We start from the raw sequence: 17674 nt of genomic DNA, 5'->3' as shown, positions 1-17674 counted from the left end.
CACTCCCTTCCACTCTCTCTAAAAATCAATAGAAAAAAAAAATCCTCAGGTGAGGATTAACAAAAGAAAAAAAGGGGGGGAGGGTATAATATCACTAAACATGTCCTCGGGTGAGGATAAAAAAAAGTTTGCTCTTAACCAGCATTAGGCAAGTAAAATTCTCAACTATTTTTCACTCTCAATCGTATGAACAGGGCCAGTAGGTGGTCAACCAACTGGATTAATGGCTTGACCCAGATACAAGTCTGATTCCCTCACAGGAACGAAGTCCAGGTAAGCAGCCTACAGGGTGATGGTGGCACCACAGTCAGGCACACACTCCTCTCTTGCAGCACCACCATTCTCAGCACGGGAGCTTCCACCCTCAAGGTCACCACAAGGTCACCTCACGGTCCAGTACGGCGCTGAAGCTCTGGCCCCAAGTCCATGATCCGGGCAGGAGAAGTGCCCTGTTGTCAGGAGCACTTCCCAGAAGTCCCTCCAACCAGTTCCGCCTGGAACTCATCTTCTGTTCATGCCACCGGGGACCGGGAGTGGGCGTATTCTAGGCAGCAGTTTTCTCGGCTGAAAACCTGTCGCTCCGGAAGAAATCCAGAAGAGACACTGAGCCGGCAGCCAACCGGCTGTGCGCTCAGATCACCTGCAGCAGCAAGGAGGCCGACAACTAATTACAATTCAGACAGGCTCTCGGGTTCCATTTGCCTGAGAATGGCGGAAACCGGAGCCTCCTGCCTCTCTTTTCCGCAGGCCAAAGAGGAGAGATGTGAAAACTCACTTGAGGGTCTTCCGAGCTCATTATTTATTGTTTTAATGGTCTTTTGGTATTTTCATAAAAGAGGCTTGCTCCCGTCAAGAAAGCTGGCATTGCCCTAACCGGTTTGGCTCGGTGGATAGAGTGTCAGCCTGCGGACTGAAAGGTCCCAGGTTCGATTCCGGTCAAGGGCACGTACCTTGGTTGCGGGCACATCCCCAGAAGGAGGTGTGCTGGAGACAGCTGATCGATGTTTCTCTCTCATCGATGCTTCTGTCTATCCCTCTCCTTTCCTCTCTGTAAAAAATAATAAAATATTAAATTAAAAAAAAAAGAAAGAAAGCTGGCGTGTCCTGATGTCCTCTTATTCCAGCCCCAGCCCAAGTGCGGAGACTGAGGAGGCCAGCACGGGGGTGAGAAGCTCTGCTGGAGGGGCGCTGCCCGGTCGAGGGCGCTACGCCGTGAAAAGATGCCGTTACAGAGCCACCAGCCTGCGGCTCCGGCCTCTCGGTGCTGAAGCGGACTCCGTGGCCCCGTGGCTTGCTTCCTCGCCGGCCCATGTGGGTTAGGACGGAGGCAGCCTTGGGGCCTCTGGGGAAGGTCAGCGTTCAGCTGCCACCCAAGCGACTCTGATTGGGAGAACTCACGAGGAAGGACCAGCCCACGATTCCCCCCACTCTGCCAATTTCAAGCCAATACATGACACCATCTCTGCACCGCGCTCCCAAACTCTCCGGTCACGCCAGGAATAAACATCAGAGACCGCCCCTTTCTGATACTCTGAAAACAACACCAGGCCATTTCCAGCCCACACTAACTGCGGATTGCCGCGGCCAGGCAGCGCGGGTTCGGGAAACAGTTCCGCTCACCTCTCAGTGAGACGGGGCCTATTTTTAGAGACCGGACCAGGGTATTCAGGGCCGCGTGTCCTGGGAACAAACAGCATCGCCGTCCCCTCTGTCTCGGGGAGCACAGCTGTCGGCGGGATGTAAATATCCTCTGGCCTCTTGTGAATCCAAACACCGCGTCAGGCCGGTGTGAGAACCAGGAAACGGCGCTGCCGGCACAGGGCTCAGCGCTCATCTAGTCTCCTTATCTGATCCACAGGGGGCAAGGCCTGAAGACAAACACACTGCGGCCTCTTTTAGAAAGTAGCCCTGGGGCCCGTCTGTGCTTCTCCGAGAAACGCAAACGTCCTGATGCACGGCAACCTGATTTTTTAAATATGTTTTTTATTGATTTTAGAGAGGCAGAGGGATACAGATATAGACACATGAACGAGAGAGAAAGATCCATCGGCTGCCTCTTGCCCGCTCCTACTGGGGATCAAGCCTGCAACCCGGGCTTTGAACAGCGACCTCTTTGTTCGTGGGTCAATGCTCAACCACTAAGCCACACCGGCTGGGCTCAACCTTATTTCTTGGCCTCTAAATTTTCTGATGTTTTGACATCTTGGGTGGCCTGGCTGGCCAGGGGGAGACTGCCCCTCCCGAGGGCTAGCTAACTCCTAAGATAATAACTTATCTGGAGCACACCTGGCATATGCAAACCAACCAATCTTGAGTGCATACCCCTCCACCACCTCCTTTGTCTGACTTCCACGCACAAAGCCAGGAACCTTCCCTGCCCTGAGCCAGCCCGGGACCAGGTGCCAGACCCAGGGGCAGCCCCACGCCTGCCAGAACGCTTCCCCCGTCGGCCCCAAGCTGGTTCCCGCAGAAAACACAACTGGGGCTCTGGCCTCTCTTTCCCGCACTCCTTTCTGTCCCCTGACCCACTCTGCTGTGTCCCCAGGTGGCCCTGCACGGTGTGGGGGGCCCCCTCCTCTTAGGAGATGTCCCCGGCATTAGTCTGTAAGTTACACTCCACAGGCTCGTCGTTGACACAAGCTCCCATTCACTGGTCCCTCAGAAATGGTACTAAAGGTAGACCGGCAGAGTCCCAGTTCTCTGCATCCATTGCAGTCTGCTGGTCCCGTCCATGAGCGGTTGTCTAAATATGATGTCTGATCAGACGAAAATACTCTCTCAGTTGTGTAAGTGTGTCACAGAAATCTCATCTGCTAAGGGATGTATTGTTACTTCAATTTGTCCTCCTGTCATCCCACTGACTTCTGAGAAACTGAAAATCAGCAAAATTAAGTCGCTGGTTTCTGGCCCTGCAGCTAGGAAATGCTAGCGGCCAGGCCCACCAGCCCCCACCAATTCTGTAGCTGAACTGGGGCCACCAGGCATGTGGCCTCCCCACGCAGTCCTGCCAAGGGAAAGAGGAGATGGCACGATCTTTCTAGAAAGCAACTGTGCATACTAAGGGCTTTAAAGACGGCACGTTCTTTGCAGGTAACATCTTAAGGACTGTATGCTGAGGAAATAAGGTAAGATTTACCCCCGAGTTTATGAACAAGATGTTCACAGCATCATTATCTATATGCTAGAGGCCCGGTGCACGAAATTCGTGCACGGGGGGGCTGGTCCCTCAGCCCGGCCTGCACCCTCTCTAATCCGGGATCCCTCGGGACTGCTGGCTCCTAACTGCTCACCTGCCTTCTGGCTTGATCCCCCTAACTGCTCTCCCTTGCCTGCCTGATGGCCTCTAACCACCTCTGCCTCAGCCCTGCCACCATGGCTTTGTCCAGAAGGACGTCCAGAAGGTCGTCCAGAAGATGTTCAGTCTAATTAGCATATTACCCTTTTATTAGTATAGATGCCACTTTGTCCTAAAAATGCAGGTTGTTAGCAGGTTTTCCCATCATGGAAGGGGAGCCCACAGTAGCATCCTGGGTTCTGACCAGGGCTTATGCACTCATGCTTTATCTTAGCAGATGAGATTCCTAGAAGACTCTTGGATGTACCTTGAACATTTCTATAGATTTTGCCAAATCATCCTCCAAACGTGTTGAACCACTTTAAACTCCCACCAGCAACCATGCATGTGCCCTCTGTCCTACTTTGATGCCAATATCATTGATTTCCCCCTAGAAGCTTCCCTCCTCTCGGCCAGGACTGCTTGGCACTTGAGCCAACCTCACTGTTCAGCCTGGGACTTGATTTACCGAGATAGAATTATGGAGGAGGAAAAATAGTTTTCCTCTACCCTTCTGAGTTCTTAGCAGAGGCCCTTGTAATGAAAGGCAGATTACCAAGAGAAAAACAAAAGTTCATTAACATGTGTACCTCGTGTATATGTGGGAGATCCCAGGGAAAAATGAATAACTCCCCAAGGTGGCTTAGAATCCACATTTAAATACGTTCTTCCTAGGGAAAGGGGATGGGAGATGTCGGCCTCTTAGAGGAGAGTACATGATTTTTAGGAAAGATGATAGGGGGTTGAGGTGAGATAGTTTGTAACCAAGTTTGGGTGTGATGTCAACTCCTAGTATCCTGTCCTGTGACAGGAGTCAGTCTTCGCTGGCTGATGACATTTTTCCCATCGAGGGGACCTATGACATTTAAGATCCTTTGCGGGGGTCCGATTTTAGGCAGATCAAAAGACTTCAGTAAAAGCCTCTCTTTGCATTTGCTGTTTTTCAAGCATCTGCAGCTCAAGATCATCAATATAACAACACAACATATGTTGGGGGTAGCATGTTCTCTGACCTTCAGAATAAACCCAACAAAAGCTTGTTTCCTCTCTTAGATGATTTGCCACAGTAGCGTTAGTCCCTGGAGACAGTACTCTGACCAGGCCTTTCTGGGAGTGATCATAAGTACCCTGTGCTTATAGAAAGTATGGGCCATATCACTAAATAAATCAGGGCCAGTTTTCTCATCTTGTGGAACGGGAGACAAAGTGATGATAGTTTATCTCCCTTTCCACAGGATTCCTGCAGGTTTGTGTCTCCACTGCAGCCCCAGCGGCCCCAGCGCCACCACAGCTGCAGGCTTCGGGCTGCTGGGTACCGGGACCCCCTGCAGGCTTGTGTCTCTGCTCCTCTGGTCCCTGCAGCAGCGGCAATGAAGCAGGCCCAGAGGCCCTCCGCAGGCAGGGTGGGGCAGAACACCTGCGTTGTTGTGACAACCCAAGTGTCCCGGCCCAGCCGCTGCCATCTTTGCCTCAGAGTGACAGTCAATTTGCACTTTCCCTCCTTATTGGCCGTGGGCACCTCCATCTTTGTTGTGGAGTGTTGGCTAATTTGCATATTACTCTTTTATTAGATAGGATATAAAAGCCTAATATGCAATTTGTCCCCACAGGCGTTCAACCGGGAGACCGATTGCTTGCTATGATGTGTGCTGACCACCAGGGGCTGTGTTGAACGAAGGAAAGCCCCAGCCAGCAGCTGAAAGGCCCTGATCAGCCCGATCGCCAGCCAGGTCTAGGGACCCTACCCATGCATGAATTTCATGCACCGGGCCTCTAGTATATTATAGTGAGAAAGTGCAACAGCTATGCATCAAAGAAACAGCCACATAAATTATAGTGTTTCATTTTAAAACCCAATGACTCCATTGACATGGCAAAATCTTTAAAAAGACATGATATGAAAGTATGTTTCATAATTAAGTGAAGGTCTATTTCCTATCATTCTGTTTTATAAATATACAAATAACTTACATGTGCATGAATAGACAAAGGACTGGGAGGGAGATCCCAGAGTTATTACTGTGATGAGATTAAGAATCTTTTTTGAAATGTCTGTGCTGTCCATATTTATTATGGCGAATATATTACTTTCATATCCATAAAAATAAAGTTTCTTGCAAAAGATTCATTCTTCAAAGCCTGGTTTATACTCAACTTTCTGGATTGCACTTATTGCCTCTAAACACTTCTGTTTAAAAGACATTTTTTCATTGTTTTAGGACATATAGACTATATAAGTAAATGTTACGCATTCCATATGAGCAAAATTAAAGTGAATAACGTAGCATAATAAATTTAACTCACATGGAGCCCCCAAATTAAAAAGCGTTCATTATTAGGAATAAAATTAGAAATTGTTTTATTTGCAGCAAACGTCTGTTTATCTTGAATCCAGCCTACTGGAAAAATAAGATAAACATCATTAGTCCGGGCTGCACCACTGAAGGGTAATTACTGTTCATAATGATGACCCTAAGGCATTGCAAGACCCTGAAATGCCTCCTCATCCACCAAAGAAAGGTTTCGTTACATTCAGAACAGCTTTGTTGTTGAGACTGTTTGATTGCACTGAATTCTCTGAAAACTGGCCAACCTACACTTGGCAGGTACAGCTGCTGACAGGAATCTAAAACTGCCCCCTAATCTCCATCCCTACTCCCCGGTGCTTTGGAATAAACTGAGCTCACTGCGCGACATGCCTCTGGGCGCTTGACTCTCCTGCCCTCAGGCGTGGGGGCTGGGAGCTGCACAGAAGGAAAGGGACTGACTGGCAAAAAGAAAGCCAGCCAGCCGACAGCGAGAACCAGGCCTGGCATAAGACAGCTTCATCAGCAGAGACGCCGAGGGGAACTCCCGCACAAGTGCTCTGGGCTCTAAGTCTAGAGCGGGTAAAGGCTGGCGGTTCCGGCGGGGTGGAGTCCCGCTGGGGGGCCTCAGGATGCGCTGCCAGGACCCTGGCAGCAGGAACTATTCTTCTCCGTGCTCCCTGGGGACGCCAGCTCCCTCCTGGGAAATGGAAGCTGGGCCCCAGGTGTGGGGTCAGCACCCTGAGCAGGGACCACCCGTGTCATCCTCTGAGGAGTTTCCCGGGGTCTCCTGCAATCACACCGCTGCTTGTTGGGGCCAGACGGGACCATGGCTGTGCTGACCAAGGCACCGAGGAGCTGCAGGAGGTGACTGACCCTGGGGCGGGGGGAGAGCGGGTACCTCTGCCAGGGGCCCGAGAGCCACAGGACAGCCAGCGCCGCAGCCGCCGTGTGGACCTCTAGATGTGCCCATGGGAAGACCATGCTTGAGTGGTCAGCATGGTACTTGTCCCCAGAAACAGTGACTGCTGTCCCAGGAAATCCATGAAGCCAGTGGCTGAATGCAGTGTGTCTGTCTAGAGCTGCACTGCCCACACTGTTTAAAGTCATACAATCTATAATAATAAAAGCATAATATGCTAATTAGACCGGACGTCCTTCTGACAACCTTCAGGACGAAGCCGCAGAGGCGGGGGTGGAGGCAGAAGTGGCACAGGCCCCCGGCCACCACGGCAGGCGGTTGCCGAGGCAGAGGCGGCCACAGCAGCAGCAGAGGGCCAAGCCCCTTGCACGAATTTTGTGCGTTAGGCCTCTAGTGAAATATAATTAAAAATTTAGTTCGTCAGTCACTCCAGCCACGTTTTAAGTGCCCGACAGCCATGTGGCTACTAGATCAGACAGACGAAGACAGAGCATGTTCATCATCGCAGACGGTTACGTGGACGCCAACATCGATATGGAAACGGAGTGGAGGACAAGAGCTTGTGAGTTTTGAAGACAAGATCAAGGCCTCAGTGAATGTTGGTGCTTGCACCTAGGCCCGCAGGTGTGCCTGTGCACCCTGCTCACCTGGGTCACCTCCCAGGAGGGTGAGAAGTGCTGCCCAGCGCTCGGCCAAGAGCATGGCGTCAGGCCTCCCTCAGACTGCTCATCGTCTCAGGGCCCAGTGCAGAGGCCAGACTGGGCGCTGAGGCTGTTCTCATGGCTCCTTCCGCTTCGGAGCAGCTCCATGCCTTCAGGTAGTGATTAGCGCCGCCCAGACAGTGTTTCCCACCCAGGTCTTCAAGGCCCCGTCTCCGCACCCCATCCTTTAGCTGACAAACCCCCTGGAGGGGATCCCAGGCAGCCACCGCCTCTCCAGCCCGGCTCTGCCCAGAATGGGGCAAATGTTTGTGACACGCCGGTTCTTTCCAGGGTAATTTTAGCCATCATTAGTCATTGTGCGCCCTAGAATACGCGCTGTCTCCAAGGACCTCCTGCTTCCTGCGGCGATGACCTCCCCTCACCCACCTTGGGGAGGCTCACGCCCCTCGAGAAGAATACTCCCGAGCCCAACAATCGACTCTATCTTCAGCACAATAAGTCAATCGTCTTAAAAAAAATGGGGCTGAAAGTCAAACCTTGTAAAATAATTCAGACGTTTTAGTGTTGTTCTGATTGCATACAATTCCCACAAGAAGGGAAGTACCTTTAAAATCAGGACTATTCAATACTAGTACAGGATTTCCCCTTGTTGTTGATAGTTTCCTCCGCACAGAAGACACGATGCGGACCAAGCCGAATGCAGAGGAGGTGGCCAGAGACAGGCCGCATCGCCTTCTGGGGGAGCATTGTTCCGTCTAATTGATGTTTTCCTCGCGAGGCAATAGAGTGAGTGCAACTATTTTTATCCAGAACAGAATAGGTTTCCCCTAAACTTGGGATTCTCCCGCCTCCGACTGGCTTTATATAGAGTCAGAATCACAGCGTGTACCTTCCAAAGGCCACGTCTCCATGAAATGTTATCAGCAACGGGCAGATTTAAATGCCAAACTATGTTCTCAATCAGAAGGCCAAACTTTACCAGCCACAGAGCTTTGAACTTTGGAAATTCTGGCTGCACCGTGACCTTTTCAGTGGATTCTATCTTCTCAGCAGGTATGAAGCCTAGAAACGGGCCCTCAAACTTCATGAAATTAAATACCTCCCTCTTCGCTACAATGACACATGTATCTGCTGCTCGGTTGAGTTACCTGTAGAGGCTGATGCCTTAAGTAATCTATGGTCACGTCTCCAAGCAGAGAATAAACTGGACTCTTGTGTATATAACAGCAGTAAATCGCCACGCACGTTTTGGCAGGACAATTTTCCAATTTCCCCTCCTCAGAGACACATAATCCAACCTTCACAATTTGGGCTGACCGGTTAAAAATAAACCCAGGTTAGCCTTTTGTCCAATTACATAGGCACACCTATGAAGAAGGTGGTTCCAACTTTAGGTTGCATTAGATGAAGCTATGATGGTGAAAAATAAACTGCCTAGAAGGGGGAAGGTATCATGAAATAGTAGCAGGAAACCTGTAAGAGACCATCAACTGCTGGACTTATTAGAGCTTTAATGTGGGAACTTCATAAAGTGGAAGGACGCCCGTCAGCATGGCCCAGAGCTCAGGACAGGCATCGAGGAACGCTGTTGACACCATACGGCCAGCAATGCCACTGCTGGGTCTTTATCTGAGGAAACCGAAAACACCAATTCGAAAAGACACATGGCCCCAAAGTTCACTGCAGCATAATTTACAATAGCTACAATATGGAAGCAACCCAGGTGCCCATCGATAAGAAAGATAATCCATATATACTAGTATATATACATATATACACATATAAAAAATGAATATTATTCTGCCATAAAAATAATGAAATGTTGCCATTTGCAACAGCATAGATGGGCCTAGAGGGTATTCTGCTGAGTGAAATAAGTCAGAGAGAGAAAGATGAATGCCATAGGATTCCACTTATATGTGGAATCAGAAAATGAAATACGTGAACTAACAAAACAGAAACAGACTTATAGACATAGAGAAGTTTTGACAGTTGCCAGATGGAAGACAGGTTGGGGGATGGGTAAAAAGAGGAAGGGATTAAAAAGTGCAAATTGCCAATCACAGGGTTGTAAAGGGCAGCATAGAAACTATAGTCAACCATACTGCAATTCACCCTCATCACCACGCGGTACATCTAAAAGTAATAACATATTGTATGTGAATGGCAATTGAAAAAAATTTTAACTTCTTTGCAAAGAAATGTTTTTGAATAAATAAATGAGAATGAATCTATAATCTAAGGAATTTTCACAGTAATATTATATGTTTTCCAGATCACACCAGCCATCCGATGGTTAAAATAAAATCGCAATCAGAGCAAAAAAACCAGCATTCCTCTGGTTTCACCAGCTCCCACCACCATGAGGTAAGAGGTAAAAAGATGGGCTTACAATTCAGACAGATCCGGTTAGAACTGCTGTCTCAGCATTGAACTAGTGTGTGCGGGTCCTGGGTCAGTTACGTACGTTCTCTGACTCAGTTTCCCCATCCGCGGAGCAGCTGTAGCCAGAGGACCTCTTTCCCGTTCTGTGAACGTTAGAGGAGGACGCCTGTCGAGAGCGAAACGTGATGGCTGGCCCCTGCTAATCATGTGCTATTAACAATGGCATCATTGCAAAGTGCATATTCCTAAACCGCTGCCGTCGCCCTTGCTGTTAGTACGCGTGGTTCTGTGCCGGTTGTGGTGATGGCTCTGGAGGGCAGCTCCGCCCGGCCAGCTCCTTCAGTGGCCCAGAGATGGCTGCGTGTCCTTCTGGACTCAAAATGCCATTTTTCTCCCGTCCCACTTAACAGTGGCCCCAAGTTATCCACGTTGCCTCAAAGCTGCCAAGATCACGGCTGCAGCCAGCGTGGCTTCCCGAGTCCTTCCCCGATGCCTGGCTCAGATGCCGTCACTCAGGGCTGGGCCGGCTCCCCTCCACCGGCCTTCCCGGGACACGGGGGATCACCCTTCCTCCAAACCACGCGGGCCACGCTTGAGTCTGGGGTCTCACTGCCATGGCAGTCATTTGGGGAAACACCGTTTTAATTTCCGACCCTCCTAACTGCAGGACCTGGCCCCGGTCCATGGGGGCTGAGCTGGACGAAGACGAAGGTGACAGACGCCCTCCTGCTCTCAGAACCACGCTGCCTTCCCAGGCTGTGGCCCTGGCTCCCCAGCCCCCGAGTCCTTCCCTGACCGGCCACGTGCCCCCGACCAGGCTGCGGACCGCCACCCGCTCCGCGGCCGTGCCCTGCAAGTCTTCAAGCCATGAGTGGTTTGGTCAAATGGCATTAAATCCTTCGAGATAAACACCAAGGAGCTTGCCCTGATCCTCCCGCAGCCTCAGAGCCTGGGAGCAGAGACGGAGCCCACGGTCAGCATCACCTCCCTTTTCCACGGGGACCAACCAGACTCACCAGGGTCCCCCAGCCCCGGCTGGCCTTCCTGTCCTCCCCGACGTGCCTCCTGTCCAGGGCGGGTGTCAGGGGCACAGCCGGGCTCCGCCCTGCATGCGCCCTTGTCCTCCCTGGGCCCCAGCGCCCAGCACCTCCTTTTCAGGAGGGAAGGACACAGAGAGGGAACCTGATGGAGTCACACGGGGACAGCCCGTGTTGGGGGCCCTGGAGCCTACAGCATCCAGGGGCCACTTACAGTGACAGAGTAGTTTATTTTTGCAGGTTTCACCGCGGCCCTGCCCGGCCTTCGGGGGCTCATGCAGGCGGGGACACCGGAGCCTCCCCGGCACCGCCTGGGACTTGACTGTGGCCCTGCTGCCGGGCGCCATGTGTCACAGACGGGCCGCAGAGCAGGGCAGACACAGACGCCTCGGGCGGCCGTGACCGCTGTGGGGAGCACATGCCCGTGTACTTCATTACCTCTGGTGGCCCACCATCGGGCCCAAGCGTCGCCTTTCTGGGCCGTTTTCACTTGACTTGGCCCGTGTTCCTGGTTGTCTGGCCATCTGGGCTCCTCTCTCTTTTCTGTCGCGAATTCCGTCCCTGCTGTTCCGTGGGCTGAGGAGCAGCATTGTCTGTGGGACTGAGCATCCCTGGAGCTGCCCCACCGAGGGCGGGGGGCCGGGGGGGTTGTTTTGTTTTGTTTTGTTCCTAAACTCTACACATAATAGAAGAAACGATATTGTTTGTGGTGGTGCACCTGCTTCCCCAGCCAGGGGAGCTGTTTTGTTTTCTATTCCCTCCACCCTGCTTTTATCTAGGCTGCTGCTTTGTTGTCGGTGGGAACGTCAGTGGCTCCTGCTTTCTTAGGGAACTTCCGCTCCCAGGCCGTCTGAGATCCTCCCCAGAGTCCCAGGGCCGCATTGTTTTATCGCCTCCCCACCCCCATCCCATGTACACCACATAAACACGCACCCAGACACACCAGATGCTTTTAAAGGAGCAAAACCGACGCAGGGGTGAGGTCTCCTGGGCACATGGGCATGTGAGAGAGAGAGAGATTCTGAATGTGCTTTTGCACACACGTGTGCACGTCACAGAAAGCGCGAACGGGAGTCTGCGTGATTCCTACGTGCATTCCCCTAGTCTTCAGGACAACAGAAGTAGACACCGTCAGGTTTCCTCTGGCTTCCTTTGCTTTTCTCCAAGTTCAAGCAGCTGCAGGTGATCAGGAACCCAACCCCCTCCTGGTTGTCCCTTCTTTCCCCAGGGCCAGTCTCAGCCCCTGCTCAGGGGCCACCGGACAGCGCCCACCACGAAGGCCCCAGAGCCAGCTGGTGCACCGTGCAAGCCTCGAGGTACCAGATGTGCCTGGCTTCGTCTCTGTGCCCCGGCTCCTGGCAAAGGGCTCACACCCAGGACGTGCTCAGTACAGCTCTGTAGAATGAAGGCTGAATGAGGTGACCGGGGCCAGCCACTTCCCCACTCTGCCTCTGGTTCTCTGCCTGACAAGTAAGACGGTGGACTTCTTGAATGTGTCTGATGCTATTATGATGCTCTCTGTCGAAAATGTATTGAATTCACCTCAGAAAGAGCTACCCTCAAAATCCTGCCACAAACCCGTTGCTGCTTGATGGTCAGATAGAAGGTGAACCCTCTTGTGTCTGCCTGAGTGAGGATGTGGGTCTGAGAACGTGGCCTCCATGTTCGGAAGACCCCCTCTTTGCATACTCGAACAGCAGTGTGCCTATCAGTTCTTCAGCCTCCCACTTATCCAGACCATTTAGTCTAAACATTGCATGTGTTGCTCTCTGGTGACCCTGGGTGGATGGAGTCTGCCCCTCCCTCTTCTATTGCCTCAGTTTCTCTAAATGCAGATGCTGAGCTCCCTAACCCCACACCATAGGATTAGACTAAAATCTGGAAATATTGAAACTGCTGAGACCCCTTAACTGGGGAGAAGGTGGAGACGAGGTGAACTAAGAACTGAAAATCAGGGGGAGATATTCACCACTGATACATTTGAGCAGAGGTCAATATCCAAAATATATAAGGAACTTACACAACTTACACACACACACACACACACACACACACACACACACTGATTTAAAAATAGGCAGAGGGCTTACATAGACCCTTCTCCAAAGAGAACATACAGATGACCAATCGACAGATGAAAAGATGCTTAAGATCATTAATCATCAGGGAATGCAAGTTAAAAGCACAGTGAGATGCTACCTCACACCTGTCAGAATAGGGAGGATGTGAAGAGAAGGGAGCCCTCATGCACTGTTGGTGGGAATACAGATTGGTGTAGTCACTATGGAAAAATGTGGAGTTCCTCAAAAAATTCAAAATAGAACTACCGTATGACCCAGCATTCCCTCCTGGGCGTTTATCTGAAGAAATCTAAAACACTAATTTGAAAAGACATAGGCACCTCTGTGTTCATTGCAGTGTTATTTACAATAGCCAAACTATGGAAGCAGCCCAAGTGCCCCTCAGCAGATGAGTGGGTACAAATATACAATGAAATATTTCTCGGCCATAGCAAAGAGGGAAATCTTACCATTTGCATTTGCGACAGCATGGATAGACCTAGACTCCAGGTCCTAGAGGGTATTATGCTAAGTGAAATAAGTCAGACAGAGGAAGACAAATACCATATGATTTCACTTATATGTGGAATCTAAAGAACAAAGTAAGCGAACAAACAAAACAGAACCTCATAGAGACAGAGAACACCCTGATGGCTGTCAGATGGGAGGGGGGCTGGAGGGCTAGATGAGAAAGGGGATAAGATTTAAAAAAAAAAAATCAGGGAGAACAGGCCTTTAGTGGGAATATAAAGTAGAGGATCAATGTCCCTTCCACCCCTACTAAACACTTGCAAAAAAAGGAAATAGACTTGAAAAATCATATTTGAGTTGGATTTTTTTTAAAGCAGAATCTTATAATAGTAGAGAGAAAATGAAATTACCCTCCCTGGTAGCTTTTAAAATAAAAGATTGGGGGTGGGAGGGTGTTTGGATCTGGTCTGCTCTGCTTCTTCGTGGTAACAAAGGGGTGGATTGCATTCACGAATTCACTCGCTGTTTACTGGGTGCCTCCTATAGTCAGGCGCTGCGTAGGAGACTCAGCTGTAGAAGTGAACAAACCAGGCAAAACAGGCAGTAAATAGATCATCGGTGACACATCTGCCAGATAAGACTAAGAGAAAAACAAAAAGGGAGGGAGAATAGGGGGGAGGGGGGAGGGGGGAACTAGGTAATTAGGGTTGTCAGGGAAGACCACACTGGGAAGGTGACCTTTGAGTCCCTAGAGCATAGATTAGAGTAGATTAGCAGACAGCTGAGAACATTCCAGGTGGAGGAAAGGCCAGTCGCATGGCCTGCAGGTGAGAGCACACTTGGCATGTTCCAGCCACGGCAAAGAATAGGAAAGAGGTAGGAGAAGAGGTCAAAGAGGGTGCTCAACGGCTCAGCTGTGTCATTCTTTAATTTTAGGATTCAATTCCGCATTTAGGGAACGTTCCTACACACCAGAAACAAAGCAATGCCCCAGGGGAGGTTTTAAAAAAGTAAAAGTGACCACAGACAATGTTCAGCAATGAACTCTCTCAAGGGTAACAGCCAATCTCGTTCTGCCTCGTTCGGCATTTTTCAGACTCTTCTGCAAGATCGAGGCACGGACCACCTGACAACTGCGTGTTTTCAAATGGAGGAACGGTCTTTTAACTCAAGTCTATGTCAAAACCCAACACAAGCGCTCAATGAAAAATACCAACTTCGCAGTAAATACGCGAGACATCCTAGCACATAACTCTGAAGACCCATAGATAGCATCACGGCCTATTGACTCAAAACCTGGAGCCTGCCTGGTCCTAGCCCGTGTCCCAGGGCAGCTGTGGACCTGCTTTCTGGGCTGCGGGCCTGGGGAAGCAGCTGGGCTCAAGTGCTTGGTGATACCTGCAGGCGGAGCACAGGAAAGGCCCGGCTCGTTTCCTTCCTTCTTTCCTCCTCTCCCTGCCCCCTCCCCAGAGCAGACCATCCAGATCCAGGCCAGCATTAGATTTCAAGCTGAGGTTCAAACAGCTTGCTCTTTGTGGGACTCCCCACTTCCTGAAATCAGAGGGCGCTGGGTAGGGCCTGGGTGTGCTGAGTCACCAGCTGGCTGCACACTCCCTCTTGCATGTCAGGATGCGGGGCTCAGAGCCTCCTCCGTACAGTGAACCCTGGGCCACCTGGAGAGCACCTTAGAAGAGGGTCTGTGACCATCGGGACTGAGAACAAGAAGGATGATTTAGCTTCTCGCAGCTTCAGAAAATGTGGCTGCTCAGACAGAATTACAAAAACCTCTGCCCTTGTCTCTACAGGGTCCTCCAGCATACACCGCCCTCCCCCATCTCCCCCGCCCAGCTGCCTAATCATGGCCTTGTTTATTTTACACGAGGCCTGATTTTATCTAGTAAGCATAGGCACAAGCCAGACGAAGATGTCAGAAAATTCTGGGCCCCGGGGAGCCACTGGATGTAGCCCTGGCAGCTGAACCGCGGCTGGCTGCCCGAGGGCCGGTCTTGCCGGCAGACAGGTTTTGGTAAGTTAGCTACCGACTATACAAATCACACAGTTTCACCTAAAGATCTAAAACTGGAGACGCTCTTGAAAACTTGGAAGATCTGGTCTTCCGACAGAAGGTGCTGGAAGACGTGCTCCCTGGGCCAGCACCACCAGCCATCCCCTGCCTGTCCCTCAGTGCCTGTCCCTCCGAGGGTGCCCCGGGCCCTCATCTAGTCCCACCCCTTCATCCCACAGGCGGGAAGCAGGTCCAGAGAATTTGCATGACTTCCCCAAGGCACTCAATCAGGTGTGAGCCAAGCAGGAACCAGAATCCGGGTCCTCCTCCCAAGGCGCCCCCATCCCCCGGAGCTCCGTGAAGTGAATTGGCCGTTGGAAGCAGTGTCTTGGGTGACATCAGCTCCGAGGTGCTTTTCATTATAAACCGCCGCTGGGAATAACACAGGCATCAAAGCTGCGGTGCTGGCGCAGACAGAGGGCTGGGAGGCCTCGGAGAAGACGTGTGTCCTGAGGGCTTCGAACCAGAAGTCACCCGTATTTCACTGAGCAGGCAAAGCAAGCCTGAACCGAGCTCGCATCTTCATTTAACTATAGCGAATACGTTAGAAATGATATTTCTTGCCTTTTTTTCTTAGAGATTTTTTTTAATGCAAGAATTCTGCCCATCATTATATTAATTCATTTTAAGACATATACTACTAGTAAATGGGTAATCAATTGGGCCTTTCAAGATCCTTTATGAGCAGGGATGTTATTTTCCTCATAAGGCATATCTATTGACATCTAAAGCGTATCTGTTTGCCCGGGCAGAAGTATTACACACATATGCATAACATGAGAGTATGCTGGCCACTGATGCCCCCGGCGGGCATGTTTTCTCATGTGCCAATTCAGAATAGAAGTGAGACTTTTCCTACGTTCACTTTTCTGCATACCACTGGCTTAGCATCATAATTCCATCCTGTTTCCCCAGAAGCTCCAGTTCCACCTGCACCATTTCCACAAACCTGTCACCTTGAAAGGATGTAAAAAGAAACCAAAGTATAGTCAATAACATTGTAATAACTGTGCACGGTGCCAGGTAGGTACTGGAAATGTCGGGGTAACACTTTGCAGAGTATGATTGTCTAGCCACTATCCTATACACCTGAAACCAATACAAAATAATATTGGATGTAAACTGTCATTGAAAAAGATAAAAAAGAAAGCAAAATATTTCTTTGAAAAAACTATGTAATCTTGAAAATGAACCTCCACACCCCCTTAAAGAACAACAAAAAAAACCACGTAGTAACTAGGTGGTGACAAGTGAAACATTGATGTGACAAGTGCAACATGTCCCATGCTTTACTCCTTTCTTACCCTGAGCCCCGTCTCAACCTGGGTACCTGTCAGAGCCGCTGAGACGGTCTGGGCCGATGCTGCTCAGTAATGCTGCAACATCACTGGAAATCGCAGTTGCTAAAATTAAACTGGCACTTGGCAGAAATCATCAGAACACTTTGCATCACACACTGTGACAGAAAGTGTCTACGGCTCAGGCAGCCCTCAAACAGAGCTCTGTTCAGAAGAGGGACCACGGGCCAAGGCCACACAGAGAAAGTCACTGCCCAAGTTCAAAGTCCAAACTTCTCTTTGCCTTCCAGTCTTTGTTTTTTTGGTTTTTTTTCCGGTAAAAATCGTTTATTATAAAACCATTGAAACTTCCCATAAAAGATCGAGTTTGCAATAATGTGAATGGCACAGAATTAGGAACCATTGCCCCACACCCTTCCTCAACCCTTTTCATGGCACAAACAGAACTAGATGGAGCCCTTAGCCGCCTGACCTCCAGGCCAGCATCCCTTCCACAAGCAATGCCGTCCTCTCCCGAGGTCAGCCACAAGCAGGCCGGGCTTAAACAGAGCGCCCCGAGGCCCGCGCAGAACTTGGCAGCCGTCTGGCCCTCGTTCTGGCTCGATTTCCGCGGTTCCGAAGCTGGACAGCCGTGCTCACAATCAGGGAGGTCACAGCGCACCGGCACAAGGGCTGTCCGATAAGGAAGAGCAGGACTCTGCACCAAACAGCGTCGGTACCATCCACAGTTTGACTAAACGACCTCTGGGAAAGGGTTGTCTTGTAATAAGGTCAGGACTTGGTCGCGACGAAGCCTCGAAGCCTCGAGAGCCGAGAGCCGGCCCCAGCGCTGGCGGTAAGCAGCCAGTCTTCATTTTCTTAAAGCAGGGCAGGGAGGAGGCACTCGGTGGTTAGGCAAAGAGAAGGAGGGCTCTACTTTGTCACCCACCCGAGTGGGTTTCCTCCCTCACTCCCCATCCCCTCAGGATCAAGGCCAACTCCCTGTGAGCTGGCTGGAGCCCTCTTGAGTGGCAGGAGGAAGACTTTTAGGGCAATGGGAAGGCACCTCTGCCGGGCCCAGATGGCTGCCTCTGTTCCAGCCTCCTCACTGCACAGCTCAGGAGTCAAATGCAGCTAAAGGGTTAAACACATTCC

Source organism: Myotis daubentonii, chromosome 17 (genome assembly GCF_963259705.1).
Source record: "Myotis daubentonii chromosome 17, mMyoDau2.1, whole genome shotgun sequence".
Lineage (NCBI taxonomy): Eukaryota > Metazoa > Chordata > Mammalia > Chiroptera > Vespertilionidae > Myotis > Myotis daubentonii.
The sequence above is the reverse complement of the archived record's forward strand: the minus strand, read 5'-3'. Positions refer to the sequence as shown.